At 40.0% G+C, this 16,135-nt stretch overlaps 1 protein-coding gene across 2 annotated transcripts in view; it reads left to right on the top strand.

The window, feature by feature from the left end:
• The window catches only part of KCNH1 (potassium voltage-gated channel subfamily H member 1), a 185,413-nt gene that overhangs the window by 74,183 nt on the left and 95,095 nt on the right, over nucleotides 1-16,135 (top strand). The gene's annotated exons all lie outside the window — the stretch shown is intronic.

Below are 16,135 nucleotides of genomic sequence, written 5' to 3'. Positions count from 1 at the left end.
CTTTGTGTTTTTTTTTCCCCAGTACAGTTATTGGTTTTGCTTCACAGCTCCTTTTGGAGAGCTGTTGTCTTGGAAAGGGGCAGGGTTAGGGAACTGAGCTGTAACAAACTCCAGAATCGGCTTTGTCAGGATGAGCCTGATGGGACAGTGAAAGTACTGTTTCTGAACTTTATTAGATATTCCCATCTTTGGTAGCTGCACTGAAAGGCTAGGTGAATTTGGTGGTTTTTACTGTTTAGAAAGTCTGTAGAGGTCCTGTGCAAATCAGTTAAGGATGTGGATTTTCTGTGGTAAGCACTTCTAAAAAATTCTTCAAGGTAGGAAAGAAACGTAGCATCTTTTACTTCTTGGAAGCAGATAGTGGCAGACTCATTAAATCTTGTGCTCTTCAGTTCTGGTTGCTTCTCCTTTATCTTCTGCACAGAGATACTGCAATGGCTATCAATTCTCATTGCAGAAGAGTCAGTGATTCAGCATTTTTCAGCTGAGGAGTGCTTGGCTGATGGTCTTCTTGAAGTACCTATGAGGGAGAGAAGGACTTGGTTAGTGAAGAAACTTCTTCCTTTCCCCACCCACCATGTTGTCTAGTTGTCTCTCTGTGTGAAAGCTGTATCTGTTGGACTGACTTTATAGATCATGCAACAGCAATTCAAACACACTGTGACTATTGGGCTATATGGGTTGCCTTCATCAGGGGTACTTAGGCAGTAACTTAGAGAGGTAAAGAAGTATGGACATGGAGAGATGGTACTAGTTTTAGAAATTAGATGTCTTGCAGATAAAGCTAATGCATAGGGTTTGTGCCTAGAAGATGAACATCAGAGATGGTAAAGAAGTTCATCTCAGCCGAACACCTGTAATCAAACCACATTTGTGTCCCCTCACAGCAAGTCCTTGAACACAGAGCTGGGAAGGCTGGGCCAGATTTCCTGAAAGCAAGGGGAAATGTTTGTCTTCTGTATGGATTGTTAGCTGACAGAAAGCAATGGAGGATTGCATACTCCAGCAAGAAAAAAACAGAACTCTGGTGGAGTGAGTCCCAAGCCAACATTAATGCTGCTACACCTTTTTGAGAATAACTCACATCTTCTAAACCTGTGTACTTAACCACATCTCTAAAACCGGTTTTTCCACAGCCTTGTAAGAATTTATATGCCCATAAAAATTTCCATGCTGATTTTGTAGCATGTTTTCACCCCGTCTGTGAAGAACAATCTAAGTGACTGTAAATGCAGTGAAAAGGGAAAATGATCAGTTCCATGCAAATGTACACTATATGGAAACATAGGCTTTCCTGGTGCTGCCCCCCTGGCTTAGCTCTTAATGCTTAGTGAATGAGCAGAAAGAAGTAATGCAGGAACCATGTTGCCTTAATGGTGGGTTATTGTGTTGGTGATGCACACACAAAAATGAAGGAAATTTCGTTCTCTGTGTGTGTGTAAAACAAGTATTTCTACTTGCTGAATACTTCAGTTTGACTCTGTCTCGGGGTTCTGGTCATTGGGGCACTCAGAAGCCCCATCTCATTTGGTTCATTTCAGCTGAGGGTTCTCTGCAGCTTGAAGCCTCAGGTTAGAAAAACTGCTTTTCAGAACTAAGCAGCAGTTTAAATTGATGGCACTTTTACAGTGAATACCTTTCCAGAAGACTGAACAGCAGCAATCCTACAGAAGCCAATTCCTTTATACATTGCCTTATCCCTTGTGATTGCTGTGACGATTAAATAACTTCAGAGTAGAAAAAGTTCGAGTGGCATTTGCCTTGAGCATTCTTGTGCAGTGCTCTTTTAATGAGCTCCCACACTTCCAGCTTGCAACTCCTAGTATTTAAAGCTTTCTCTGTGCTCTCACCCTTACTGTAGTGGCTTTAAAAAAGATTTTTATTAGCATTTGTCCTTTTTATGTGGAGTATGAAACCATCAATTAACACAAGTAAAGGTTTTGTATTCAGTACTACTTAACTCTAACTTTAGTCCAGCTCTATCAGACCCTACAAGGGTAATATAACACAGGAAGGAAAAAACACCCTGATAATGAACACTCATAGATTCCAAAGTATTTTTTTAAAAACACTTAACAAAATATTCATAAATGTTCATGAAATTGCTGCAATAACACATCCCCACTATCACACTGTTGTGCTAAGGGGCATTGCTCCTTTTCTAACACTGAGGAAGAGGGGATCTTAGGCAGGTACCAGCAGAGGGAGTCAGGATTGGGCATAAACTGTGGGAGTTTTTCAGATCAGAGGCATCATGGTCTGGAAGGGGTGTAGGGTGAAGTTTAAAGAGACATGTTTTCTCCCTCCTGCATTTGGATTAGGAACATGAAAACGCAGTGATTAGTATTATAGTTTAGGAATCTTGATGGTAATTCCAGTTAAAAATAGTCCAGTTAAAAATAGAGCATTTTTCCTCTTTCCTGTGCCCTTCTCAGACCACACTAATATGAAGCATGGCATGAGATAGTGTTTAGAACTGTTCAGGATTTCACATCTCTACCTTGTCAGTGGTAGAATAATAAAGTGTAGTAGGAAAGGCTTCTAGCAAAATAGAGCCACACAGCTGGTGAGGTAAAATGATTCAGGATGTGTACAGCATGCTCAAAAGAACCAGGATCTTCTCTCCTTCCAGCTGTGGAGCAGTGATCTTGAGATGGATGGATGCTGTCCCTGATGGCACAGCAGTGAGGAGAACCTGGGCTAATAAAAATACTGAAGATATTTGTGGCTGATTGTACAGAAGCTCTTGAAGCTCTTTCCTGCCAATCTGAAGAGTAGCAGAAAAGACTTTATTCCTGCCTTTCACACCCCACTTCTGACAACTTGTTTACTTAGGCTTTGTATGAAGCATACTGCTAAGACCCAATATTTTTGTTCTTTTTATACTCTCTGTGATAACCTCTCTGAAGTCATTATCTGTTCCACTTGCCTTGTTCTATAGTGTTTATCATTCCATCTTTCTGGCTTATTGCCTAAGGTTTCAGCATTTAAAAATGGAGAAAGGTAAATAAAAATCATACAGTGTTTGGTCTAACAAAAAAAAAAAATGAGCAATTTCATTACTGTCTAGCAAAGACAACATTCTCACCATACTATCTGCTATTACAGGCACTGTGTTTCTCTGGTCTGGCTCTCACAGTCTAAAGTGTCTTGCATTGCAGTCACAATGCTGACACACTCTTCAAACAAAGCTTTTAGGGATGCTTGTTAGCCACAGCTCAGTCTACTACTGCTGCATTTCACTTATTGATCTTTGTGAATGTCATTCTAACTCAGACAGTTTCTTCACTGTGCAGGCTTTTGGTACTATTTCTTTTTCCTGCAGAAATGGAGATTCACCCACAGACAGTGGTTTTTTGTTTTCTCTTGGGAGCTGGTTACCAAATGTTCAGAGAGAATTGGTGCTTGTTAGCCTCTGGAAGCTGCAGAAGGTTCTAGACACAGAGAATGGGTATTATGGCCTGATAGGCAGCTGATAGACAAAGGACAAAGCAGAAGGTGAAAAAACCCTGCTGCTTATCTAATCAGTGCTGAAAAATACTGCAAGTATAAGGCAGGATCTGGTGGGGGCTGGTGGATGGGGAGAGTACCTGAACTGGCAGGTTTGGGCTGAGTTCCCAGCTCTGTCACACACTCTCCATGTGACCTTATGCAAACTGCCCTATACCACTGCTTTCCTTGCCTTGCCTCTCTAACTCTTCATTTCTTGCTAGTACAGAATGTCTTTTCTGTGCTCAGTATGTATTATACCACTGTGTAGCTTTTCCCTCTCTCTGCAGTGCTGCTGCTATGTGTCTCTTTGACTTCGAGGGTATGGTGTGAGTAAAGGCAAATCTGTATGAAAACTGGACATTTAAACTCTATTTTTCACCAATGAAGATCTTGTCTGGTGCTTTGTGTTCCACCTTCCTAACCTCACCTAAATTCCTTTTCTTCTCCTCTATCCCCACTCTTACCTACTTAGGCTTGCAACCCAGTTCCTCCCCTTGTTCCCCTCCTCCGGTCTGTGAAGACTCCTGTTCTCTTGACTGTATAATGTCACTCTGACTCCCTCCTGGTCATTAGGCTTCTCTATTGAGGTCAAGAAGATCTGGTAGCCTCTTTGATGGGTCTGCTAAGCTGTTGATTTAAATTTTGCAGGCCCTGTGATACAGAGAGCCTGTGAAATCACTGCTTCCATGGCAGGTTTCTGAAAGGCTGGAAGAAGACAGGGCATTGAATAGAAAATTGGAAGAGGTGAGAGAAAACAGGAAGGCAGAACTTCTGGAAGGAAGCATGAAGAGTATTGGTAGATGACAGGAATTTGACAGGGAAAATAAAGAGAAGTGTGTGTATGTGTAGATGGAGTAAGGCAGGTTAGGTCGTTAACAGTCAGAGGGACATTTGTCAGAGGGAGCAGAAACCATGGTGATCAGATTATGAAAACTCCACATCAGGAGTGGTATTCAGGGACAGCTTCAAGAGATGCTCATCCAGAAAATCTAGCTGTGTGATTTGCAGGTATAGTCTCTTATTTAAAAACAAACAAACAAGCAAGCAACAAAACAAGCCAAAAACCCTTAAAAAGCCAAAAGCCAGCACAGAGGCTGTGTACTATTCAAAGGATGTCAAGTGAGCTTGACAGGAAAATATTTTAATAGCCTGGTGCTCATGTGCTGATTGATTACACCAGCAGAACAAAGATAAGTATTCTGTCAAGAATCATTAATATCTGTCACCAGTAGAAGCTATATAATATAAAAAATGTGAGTTGTTGAAAAGCATCCTATCCTTGCCTTGTTCCTAAGACCGGTAAATGGATATTCGTGGTGGCACACACAGCTTACAACAGTTCATCACCTCACATTGTTTTTAAAAGATGAGTATACAGGTCATTACCACAATTTGCTAAAATGAGTTTCTTCATTTTTACTTCTTTATAATTTGATAACTATAAATGACATGGAATATATTTACCATATTTGCCCAGCTCCTACTGTTAGTCTCCAATTACTGTATGAGCTGTAAGGTCTTCTTGTTGCCTTCATTAGTGGGAAGAATTTTAAGATGACCTGGTAGATGCTACCTAAGTGATACTGTGTGTGGCAGAGAATTACAGACAGCAAGTTCTTCAGTGCTTAAACAAGGGAAAGGCTTGTGATAACTGCAGAAATTCTTCTGATGTTGTAAAAGTTATTCCTGATCTGCAAGATTTATCAGGGATTGCTTTCTTAATGTGATTTGTGACTGCCTCAAGATTAGGCTAGATCCAGTGTTGTGTCAGCAGAGAGTAGGGATCTGAACTGTCAGGACATTTCAGTTTGGATCAGAATTTAAATTCAGGAAGAACCACTGTTCTCATCTTATGTGCCAACTATCACGGTGAAGAACAATTTACTCTGAGATTTTACTCCTGATGATGTGCTAGGGCAAAGTCGTTCTGAGATTTTTGCTGGTTTTACCAGTTGCTACATCCACTGTAGGAACCCTGTGGTTCCTAAGACTGTTGATACACACATGTGAAATCACTTAAAGTGATCTTAGAAATTAGATTTTTCCTTGGATCTTTTGGGGAGTGCTAGTATAGTAGTTTTCTGCACCTGTTGGGGCTGGCTAAGTAAAGCTTCCAGGAATACGCCTGACGGAAAATGCGTCACTCTGTAGAGGGGTGAGAGCAGAGCAGTTTGTGTTTATGGCCAGAGATACCTGCCCCTCCATTCTAATCAGTCATTTCATAGTTAAAAAGCTCCAAGGATACAGAAATGTTGTGTTCATATTCCTCCTGTGTTTATAGTGACTGGAACAGGTCTAACAGTAAAAACTCTTTTCTTCTCCTTTCTCTCAAAATACCCAGTCACCTCTAAATGAAGGAGCTCTACAAGAAAATGAGTTCAGGTTTCTACTCCTGCACTGAGTTTTGAAGTGCATGCCTGTTGTATCCCAGATGTACAGTGATTGCTGGGAAGTATAACTGCAATCTTACCTACATCATTCTTCCCTAGGAAGCAATGAAAACTTTGTGTCTCTAACAACTGGATGAGGTTTGTACCTGCAAATTATTGACAGAGGTATTTCGTTACCTTTGAGAGTCCTCTGTACTTTCTGTAGGCCAGAATGCACTAAAGCACAAAACCACATTTTTAAAATGTCAGATGATTTCTATGCAGTGTTTCCTTTAAAATGTAATTTGGCAGTATCACTTATGCAATGACATCTAGCCCTGAATATACTGATGTATCTTTTTTAGAAGTTAGTACGGAGCTTCCAGCTGTATGCATGGTTACCTTTCTTTACTGCTTCTTTCAGTACTGATGAGTTCTCATTGAACAGCAGCAACAGCCTGGAAGACAACCATCTTTAAGATAGGGGCCATAGGAATAGTAATAATTACCCATTTCTGAAAGTTAGGCTATAACTCTCTGCACCACTCCAGAGAAAAGTATTTTTCTCACATGCAGTCATCCGTGGTTTCTCATTAAAAATGGAAACAGTTGTTTCAGTTATTTTTTTAAGCCATATGTGTTTTCAATAATCTGTCATTTCACCTGTCACTAAAGAGGCCCTCCAGAGAAGCCCCTATCTATGAGCTTTTCCCATTTTGCATCCTGTATATGCTGTATGCACCTAGTGATTTTGGCCTGCAAACAAATCTGTGATTAGTGTGTGGGAGGAGCATGACTCAGACCTTGTCATTCCACTGACAATTATTCTTTAACCACCTCAAATTAGTCCTCATCCTTGAGTGCTGTCTTTATCTCAGACCTCGTTGGTTTATTCAATTGAAAATTTCAGTGTTCTTATTGTGTTATAAGCACTATTAAATATTTGTAACTGTTTAATAACACCAGAAGAGGGAAGCTTTTGGACTCGTTTGTTTAGGAAGTGTTTGAAAACCCTGCATGGAATATTGTCACAAAACTTGTTTGTACTTGTTACTCCCAGAAGTAAAAGATGTGCATGTGCAAGATGGGATTGGAATGGATGGAAAGATGTGCATGTGCAAGATGGAATCAGCAGTGTTGGCTGATGAGCATCTTGCAATCTTTCTGTGGTTATTGAAGTAACAGTACCCCAGAATGTGGCTTGCCAAGGTTATTGCATCAGAAGCTTCAGACAGAGCTGCAGGGAAGCAAAATAGCCAGCTACAGCACAGGCTGCCTAAGTGCAATAGCTTCAGGAGCTTAATTTCACAGTGAAGCTGATCTGAACTGAGAATTAATTGTTGTCCTTAACTCTGGTATCCATGCATCCTGTCAGGCGTAGCCGTGCTCTGAACTCTCCTTGCCTGGCCTGTCAGCTGGACAGGTTTGACAGCTCCTGGGTGATGGACACAGCTCTCTGTGCAGCTCCTGGTTTGCAGTGTGACTGCTTTGAACAAAGTCAGCTTGCAGGGTACTAGTGAGTGTAAGCCAGGTAAGCTGCAGGAGACCCAGGCTTCATCTCAATTACACACTTTCTGTTGTTCTAAGGGCATTGTTCAAGTAGTTTGCAGACAATGCAATTAAACCAGAGAGTTACTTCTCCCTGGAATCTGTGGGACAAGGAATGCAATTTTTACATCAGCTGGCGGGGTAAGGCCAACACTCTCCACCCACCTCAGATTCACTTCACAAGGATACCATGGTACCTTCATCCCACTCTGATTTTATATTGGGATAATTTAAAGGCATTACAGTTTTACTTTTCTTTTGTTCTCAGAGAAGACAAAGCCAAAGTAAAGACTGTGATGTTCTTCCTACATAGATAACAAAAGCCATCCATTGTAAATCAGTGTATGAGAGTTAGTGGTCAAAGAGCTGCTTTGACTCAGTATTTCTCCTAACTGAATCCTTAATTTTAATCACAGGCATAGATACTCCAACCTGTGGAGTAGTGTCTAAAGTCTGTGTTTATAAGTGCCCAGCTGGGCTTAATGAAAAGTGAGATCACTGAAGCCTTAGGGGAGGCCTGGGGTCCTTCCTCCTCATAGTGCTACTGATGGATTCAGATCTGAACACACTCAGCAAGAAATGCATCCAGTTACTAACTTCCCACAGGGGCACTCTGGTGGGAATAGGGGGAGTCTGACTGAATCCATTTCTCATTGACAACAAAGGATTACTCTAAACATCTCACTTGCATGTAAGATACATTAATTAAATGACATCTGGAGCAATGACCAAAAGAAATCACGCTGGAGCAGTCATCAGCAAGTGACTTTAGCCATCAAACTCTTTTGTTATATCAATGATGGAGGAAAAATGCAGTTCACAAATCAGTATAGTTCAGTGCTGAATGATGGCTTTAGTGTACAAAATTCAGATCTAGTTCTGAACTCTCAAAGGCCACAGGTAGGATACCAAGCTTAGGAACTATCAAGAGGAATGGGCCTGAGCCAGCAGTACAAAACCTAGCAGAACATGCACCAGGATTATAGGGAAAGGGCCAGAAAGTTTAGATAAATGTCTTGAGGACTCCTTGAACCTCTCTAGATTTCCCTCCTGCAAATCACAGAGCAAATAGGGTAGACAGAGGAACCATAAAAACTATGTGTGTAAGGAGTTTCACATGAAAACAGCTATTCCTTTTAATTCACTCCTTTGTCTAATATTTTTCTGCCTTTTATGTGTAGTTCTATTTCAGTAATAGATTTTATAAAATGATTAAACATTTCAGATAAGTTGAAGGTAGATAAAAACCACCTTGCAAAGCAAGAGCCTCCATGTTGGTGCAAGTCGGTAAAAACATAGAGGTAGTATCCAGAGATTTAATTTTAACCAAGTAATTGAAAATGGCTATGCATTACCATGTATAAATTGTAGAAGAAAAATTATGCCCTTGAATGGCTCCGTCGTCATTTAAATGGTGATCTGTTCATTAGTGCTGGGAAATGAAATGGAAATCCATTTTAATTTTCTAGACAATTTAAATCTTATTGTCCATAAAATTCTACAAAAGAGTAAAATAGTGTCCTTGCTTGCAAATTGAAGAGGATTTAATCAGATTTGCCATTTTAGTAATTCTCATCATGGTAAAGCCTGCTGGTGAATACATTGAGCTATAGTCATCCCTTATTGACAGAAGTGTCCCACTGGTGAGTCTGGCTGCATATGTTTGGAATACAGATTTTTTTTTTCAGCTGTAATCTGTTTGTACAGTGAGTTTTCTCTCGATAATCAGATTGGCGTAGTCTAGAACAAGGCTTAGAATTCACAGAAGTACAAATGCTTGATGATGATGCTTGATCATCGTCAAGATCCTCTTCTGCCATATTAGAGATGAACCAGTCTTGTGGGGGATAAAACATGGAGAGGTGACTGGGAAGTGCCATTTTTAAGGAATTATCTCTTTTTTTCTCTAGTCTTACCTTTAAGTAATCATGCTGATGTTTTTCCAAGCAAATCATCGTGACTGTTCCTCTGGCTATCCCATATTGTTGTATTTTGACTGAGATAAAATTTGATCCTGCAAGGAGCTTTCTGTGGACTCACTGATTAAACTGTAATAGTTCTTTGAAAGTCTTTTTGGTATCAAGGGCTGAGCCTCTGATTTCCATTAATTACTAGGCATAACTGTGTTTGCAGTTAGTCGTAGCTATCTGGCAGGTTTAAAAATTTACCTGAAAGTTGATGCAGAACATATATCTTTGTATCTGGTTTATAATGCACCTTTGGATGTAAAACAATGTTACCCTTTTGGGAATAGCCAGTCAGTGAAGGTACAGGATCCTGCAGAAATATTGATGCCTTCAGATAAAGTCATTGAGAAGTGTTGGGTGAACTCTTTGGTCTGGAAGTGCTGTTGTTTATAGAATAAGAATGTACAGCTGTGTTTCCTGAAGGTGAGAGCAGCTTGTGGTTAGGGATTTCACAGTCTACCATCTTGAAATGTCTCTTATCCAAGATGCTCTTGTTTTTCATTCCTTTCGGTGTCATGTTTGTCTTGTCTTCTTTTGACTTTTCTTTACAGCAAAAATGTAATTTACAACCAAACTCTCATTCCTTAATTTTGCAACAAAGAACACATCGAAATCCTCACAGGCTATTTCTAACTTGTTGTGCATCTGATTATTTAGTAATCTGCTTTTCTGCAAGCATACTGACTGCCTTGGAGTCTGTGGCTGTTGTAAGATCCCCCTCTAGAAGACTGTTAGGGCTTTTCAGTGTAAATATAATACTAAAATGTAGCTGTAAAAGCAAATGAACAATCAGTTTTGTGGAATGCCATTTTACTTGCCATTTTACTTGTTTGGACACTGCCTAATTTGGCAAAATCCAGACTTTGCAGTGTTAATTAGTAGTAATGTGTTCATTTAGTCAGGTGCTGCTGTACAGAGGTGGGAGCCCTTGGCCACCCTTCCTTTGTGTGGACTGTCGGGGGGCCCTTCATCCTCTTCCTTCTTAACAAGCAGGCTCTTGGATCCAAGATGCAGCCCTTGACAGAACACAAACAGGTGTTGGCCCTTCACTGTGAGCTTAGAAAGAGCTGTTTGTGTTGGAGCACTTCCTTGCAGAGCTAATGCTGAAGTTTGTTATGTTGGCTTTTATTCACCTTGGCTCTAATAGCTCCTCCGTGGTGTTTTCCCATGCTGTTTATCTCAGCCCAGAGATGCTGAATGCAAAAGCAAAACCTGTTAAGAGATTTGTGCAGCCCACCATGGGCCAGCTTGTGGCCAATACACCTGCTGGCAGCTGTGTGGGTGCTGCTGGCTCAAATAAAAAAGAAAAAACCCACAGACCTTCAGTTTTGAAGCACCTTTAGGGATGCTAGAGCTCAGTGCCCTTGGAATGTTTGGTTTTTAACACTTACCTCTCTTCTTCCATGTTAAGCCTTAAACTGATAAAATGTGATTTCAGGATACTGAGATAACAAGAGGTTATTTGTCTGTGGTATGCTGTGGTAGCAGTCTGTCTTCATTTTGTAGTTAGAAAAGGGTGTGCTTAGAGAAGCAGTGGGAGCTGCTTGTGGTGTTTGGTCCATAGTTTGTCTTAACTCTTCTCTTTCTACCCTTACACACTGCAGACAGCCTATTTTAAGGTGCACAGATGTTTCTGCTGCTCTAGTCTTTGGCAGTTGCTGAAGTGGCTTCTTAGAGCAGATGTTGCCTTGTTTATGTCTTTCATTTCATTGCAGTGTTGTTTGGTTTTTGGGTTTTTTGGGGGTTTGTTTGTTTTTTGTGATGGGAAGAGATAAAAACAGTCATATGTCTGGTGTTCTGTTGTTTAGCTCTCATAACTGTGTCCTCACTGCTGGCCTGTCCTTCCTCAGGGAAGACATTTCCATTGTAGCTGGAGCCCAGTGTGATCCTTCTGTGTCCCATCTGTCATCAGCAGGGTGATTTCAGCAAACATGATGATGAGTGTGAGGAGACTTGCAGCACGATTTCACTAAGGGTTTAGCAAAATTTGCCTGTGGCCTCTCATCTTTTGTCCAAGAAGCCAAGTGGCTCTGCCACATAGCTCAGTGCTGTGTCCCTCATGGCCTATTCAGATTTTCTGCTTTGCTCTTTGCCATTGAATTGATTTTCAGACTTGCTCAGTTGCTAGCAGTGTGCCAGTTCTTTGGTATTTGCCATTGCTACTGCCTTGATTTTGCTTGTGGGATACCTAATATGAGGTGCAAATTACAAGCTGGTGGAGTGAAGGAGGAAGGAGGTGGAGTGGTGTATCTGTTCAGTCCATGAGAATAGAGAGTTGTGGGAAGAGCAGGGTCTAACAGTCCCTGCAACAGCATGGGGAATAATTCCTCTGGGAATTTACTTTCACTTCAAAAAAATGTCTTTTTTGCTGGGGCGTGAAATTCAGATATTGATGTGCATGCTAAGAAGATAATAGCAATTGTAGGTTGTTTCATAGCCTGTGAAAATGTTACATAAATACATTGTGGAAATTCATAATACTGATTGACATGTTAGATTATGGCTAAGTTCATAGAATCATAGAATCATAGAATTGGGTGGGTTGGAAGGGACCTCAGAGATCATCAAGTCCAACCCTTGATCCACTACCGCTGCAAGTTGTTGATATTTATTCTTTACTAGCTAAATGAAATGATATCTCTAGACATTGTATTAATAAAAATAAAAGATAGATAAAAGATTGCAAATGAAAAACTTCATAATATGCAGAACTTCCTAAGAACTAGCAGATCAAGCAGCTCTGCATCTGTCTAGAAAATGAGGCAAACTATTTAAATTCTCCACTATTCTAAAGGCTACATTGAAACCTGGTTAGTAAATCTTACTTCAGATGCCTTGGTTTCAAGTTGCAAGACTAAAGGAACAATTCTATCAAAACTGGTGTGATAAATAATTATTTGATAGGTACCTGTTCAGTTTGGTATTTGCTTACAGATGGTAATCAACAGTTCATCTTATTTTAACTGCATGCTCTTTACCCACAACTAGGCATAATTACCACTAATCAAGGCCTCTAATCTCAAGCAGTTAGAAGCTCTTACATTGTTCTAGTTGCACATTTAAAAACAATGTGTTTTTCTCATATAATTGCTATAATCCATACAATTATTAATTTCAGCTTTTCTTTTTGTCTGATCATTGTTAATTTTGTGTGACCTCACATGTTATCTGTAAAGTGCCTCTGAGGCATTCAATTCTCCTGGTTAATTGATGGTTATGTTTCATCTTCAGTGAGAAGTTACATAGTGCAACAGGTTTTCAAGGCTTTGCTTTTTCTCAGCCATCTATGAAATCAATAAATTGCTGTAAACTAGGAACTTGTTAGTGAAACAAGAGCACAATTATACATTTAAATCATCTACTATTTGTAAATGCAGGTGCTGGCTCTTTGTATAGTATTTAGGTTAGCACATTCTGCTCCTTAACTATGTAAAGGGAGTTTGTTTTGGTTTTCAGTTAACTGGGACTTAAGTGCAGACAGACAGATTTTCTGGATCAGCTTTCCAGAAACTGAAAAAAAGGCAACCCAGTTTTAGAAAGCACTGCAAGTCTTGGGGGCAAGATGTAAGAGGCTGTCCCCTAGCTGAGGTTTGTTTCACTTGTTGCTGTGTAGCTGTGATGCATGCATTTTGTATGCAAGGGCTTTGGATGAGTGCATTTTGAACAAATCATCATCAATCTGATGATTCATCTCAGGAACTGCATGCAGCACTTACATCTGTAATTGGGGTAATTGCAAACCTCTCATTCTTACAGATAGAAATTCTTCCTCTTGTAACTCTAAAATCAAATCCCAGTCTTCTACTGTGGTAGCTGAGACCTAGACTGACTTGTGTTTGTTTCTCTATTATTATTTGTTGCATCATTAAATGTAACAGATGATTTGATGACCTTTCCAACCTGTGTCTGACCTTCATGATTCACTTGTGCAAGTAATTGGCTATTGAAATGACTATGCTTTTATCTTTGACATAATTTAAACACTTGTTCAAATGAGGTGACACAGACTGCATTGTAAATGGGTAGCCACATTGTTGGGGACAATGTGTTTTTCTTTATCTGTTGTCAGAAAAGAATATAATGTCAGGGGGAGGACGGTATCTTTTCTGAGAAATCTTGACATTCACGGAGAGAAGGTGTTGAAGATTTTACTTTGTCATAAATTGCCCAACTTTCTTCCCCTTGTAGAGTGTGTGTTTCTGAAATCTTTCTGGGGCTGCAGGCTACTGCTGTGGGTTAATTTCATTATTCCCTTGAAAAGAAGAGAAGGCACACAGCCATCTATTTCTATGTGGAAGAGATCAGTGTTTAATATGCTAATGTATCTACCCAAAATTAGGCTTCAAAAATCCTTTAATTTAATATGTCTTTAATAGTAATAAAGTGGCTAGCTAATGATGAGTTAAGTATTGTAAGTTTGGGGATTTTAAAAAAAAATTAACGTAGGCAGGAATAATTTTTCTTGCCAAGATAATTGTCATGCTGGAGTACAGTAGCTGCAGTTTGCAGTGGAAATTTCTCTGGTACTGCTGTCCTCATAATAATCAGAATGAAGGAAGAAATTTCTGGGTTTTCTTTAGCCATCATGTAGCTGGACAGAGAGGGGAATCCATTTTACCTTTGCTGGCATAGGGCCATACATCCCAAGATACTGAACCCTCAGGTCTCAGTGTTTGTCAGAGAGCAAGGGATAGTTGTATGTGCACAAGTATGGTTGCCCAGAAACCTACAGATAGGAGGTTGCCTGTGACCCTGTTCCTAATCTGTTACCTATTTCAGTGCCATACTTGCAGGCAGAAGAACAATGTTTGTGGATCCCTTGTGCTTTTGCAGTGCCCTGCCAGTGGGACTTAACAGTTTTGGAGGTCCTGGGTTCGGTTTCTTTCAGGGAGCAATGTAAAAGTCCATGTACGTAAGGCTTACAGTAGCAATAGTGTAGGGTTCTGTTTGCATCTGAATAACAGAGCAAAATAGGTCATAGTTAGGTAAAGGTAATGCTGTCCAAATACAAAAATACTAATGGATTACGAAGCATTTCTAGAAAATCTGTTTTCTAAAGCATTTTTTGTTCCTTTCTCATTGCATCAGATCTCCTGGAATGGTTTAGCTTAGTTAAGGTGAAACAGAGAAATAATCTCTACATTTCTGATTGCTGTATTGCTCTTCATACTTTCCACTTTTTAAAAAACTGTGTTTGCACATTTATATATATTTATTTTTATACCCATCTGTACAGAGGAGTAGTTGGAAAAGTAGAGACCTGGTCTCTACAGGAACTCATATAGCATTAAGAAAGAATTTTGTTGAGAACAGCAGTGTAAAGGCCTTGAGAAAATCTAAATTTAAATTTTGTCTCTCAGTGATCAGTGCAAAGACAGTACTGTAAGTTTCTCTTGCACATGACCAAAGTTTTTCAGTTGGTCATAAAGCTTTAAAGCATTGTATTTGGCTTAAGGATATCTGCTTATAACTGACCTGAATGAATAGCTGCATTCTCAAAGGAATGAATGGGATGAGGACATACACTTTTTATTTTAAAAGAGAGGGTGAGAGAGGAAATGAACAGTAAAAAGGGATATTTGAATAATGCAAAATATTATTTTTTTTTATTTTAATATGATTTATCAGTTATTTATTTTTATCCACGTGGAGGAGAGATGACCCTGATATTTCAGTACATGTTTTGGGGAGCAGCAAATGATAAAGAGGAAGAACCCCATAGCACTTGCTATTGGTCTATTGGTGCATCTGCTATCTGACTGCTCCTCTCACACACCTGTCTCTGATCTGATTCACAACACTGGAAAGCTCCCTTTGAGGCTTCCTGTCCTTCCCTTTCATTCAGAGATGGAAGAGCCTCAGTCCCAGCCTCTGCAAACCATCAAAACTTTGTGACCATTGGGACTGCCATCATCCTGCTATTCTGTCCTGGGCTTTGGCAGGTGGATCTTCTCAAGCCCTGTGTGTTTTCATCTGTTTCCCTCCACACCTGGAAGTTCTGCCTTTTTTCCTTTCTCTTGTTTATTCTTAAACTCATCTTGATGAGCCAGCTGGCTTCCTGACTGTGTTGAATGAAGTCAGCAGGGCTGTGCAGCCATCTGCCTTTGAGGGCTCCAGCTCTTGCCTCAGGCTTTGTTGTTCTTCTGCCTGAAGAATATAAAACATAATGCGAGTTTTTATGTTTTATTAAATTTACATCTATAAATCACTGACCCGTGGTAGCTGTTTATTACATATTCCATCTTCTGCTTTGATGCATTGTTGTTGTCACACCGAGGTGGATAATGATGACTCGGCTTACTACCGTGGTAATGCACTTAAAGCTTGGAAATCTGTCACTGATGGCATTTCAGCACAGGCATGCTATAAACCAGAGATGAAACTTTTAAGTATTTTCTGTCAAGCTATTTGTCTTAAAATTCTTGTGTCATCTTTTGTGGTTTTGTAAGGCTTTGGATGCTACTGGACATACTGTTTGATGGACAATGACAAATAGTTGTCTTTTGGGAACTTTGTTTTGCAGGATTTGCCATCACAGAAGTAGGTGGTGGTCCCCAGTTTGTAGTGCCTAAGGTGACCTATAAAATGCTTGTGCTCATGCACAGATTATTTCATGCATTTCTCAAGCACAGATTATTTCATGCATTTCTGTGGGCCTCTGCTTTCCTGTCTTGCAGCACAGTGGCACACAGACCAATTCTCACAGCTTAATATCATAGAATCATAGAATTGGCTGGGTTGGAAGGGACCTCAGAGATC

The sequence above is a fragment of the Heliangelus exortis genome, chromosome 3 (genome assembly GCF_036169615.1).
Source record: "Heliangelus exortis chromosome 3, bHelExo1.hap1, whole genome shotgun sequence".
NCBI lineage: Eukaryota > Metazoa > Chordata > Aves > Apodiformes > Trochilidae > Heliangelus > Heliangelus exortis.
The sequence above is the reverse complement of the archived record's forward strand: the minus strand, read 5'-3'. Positions and strand labels throughout refer to the sequence as shown.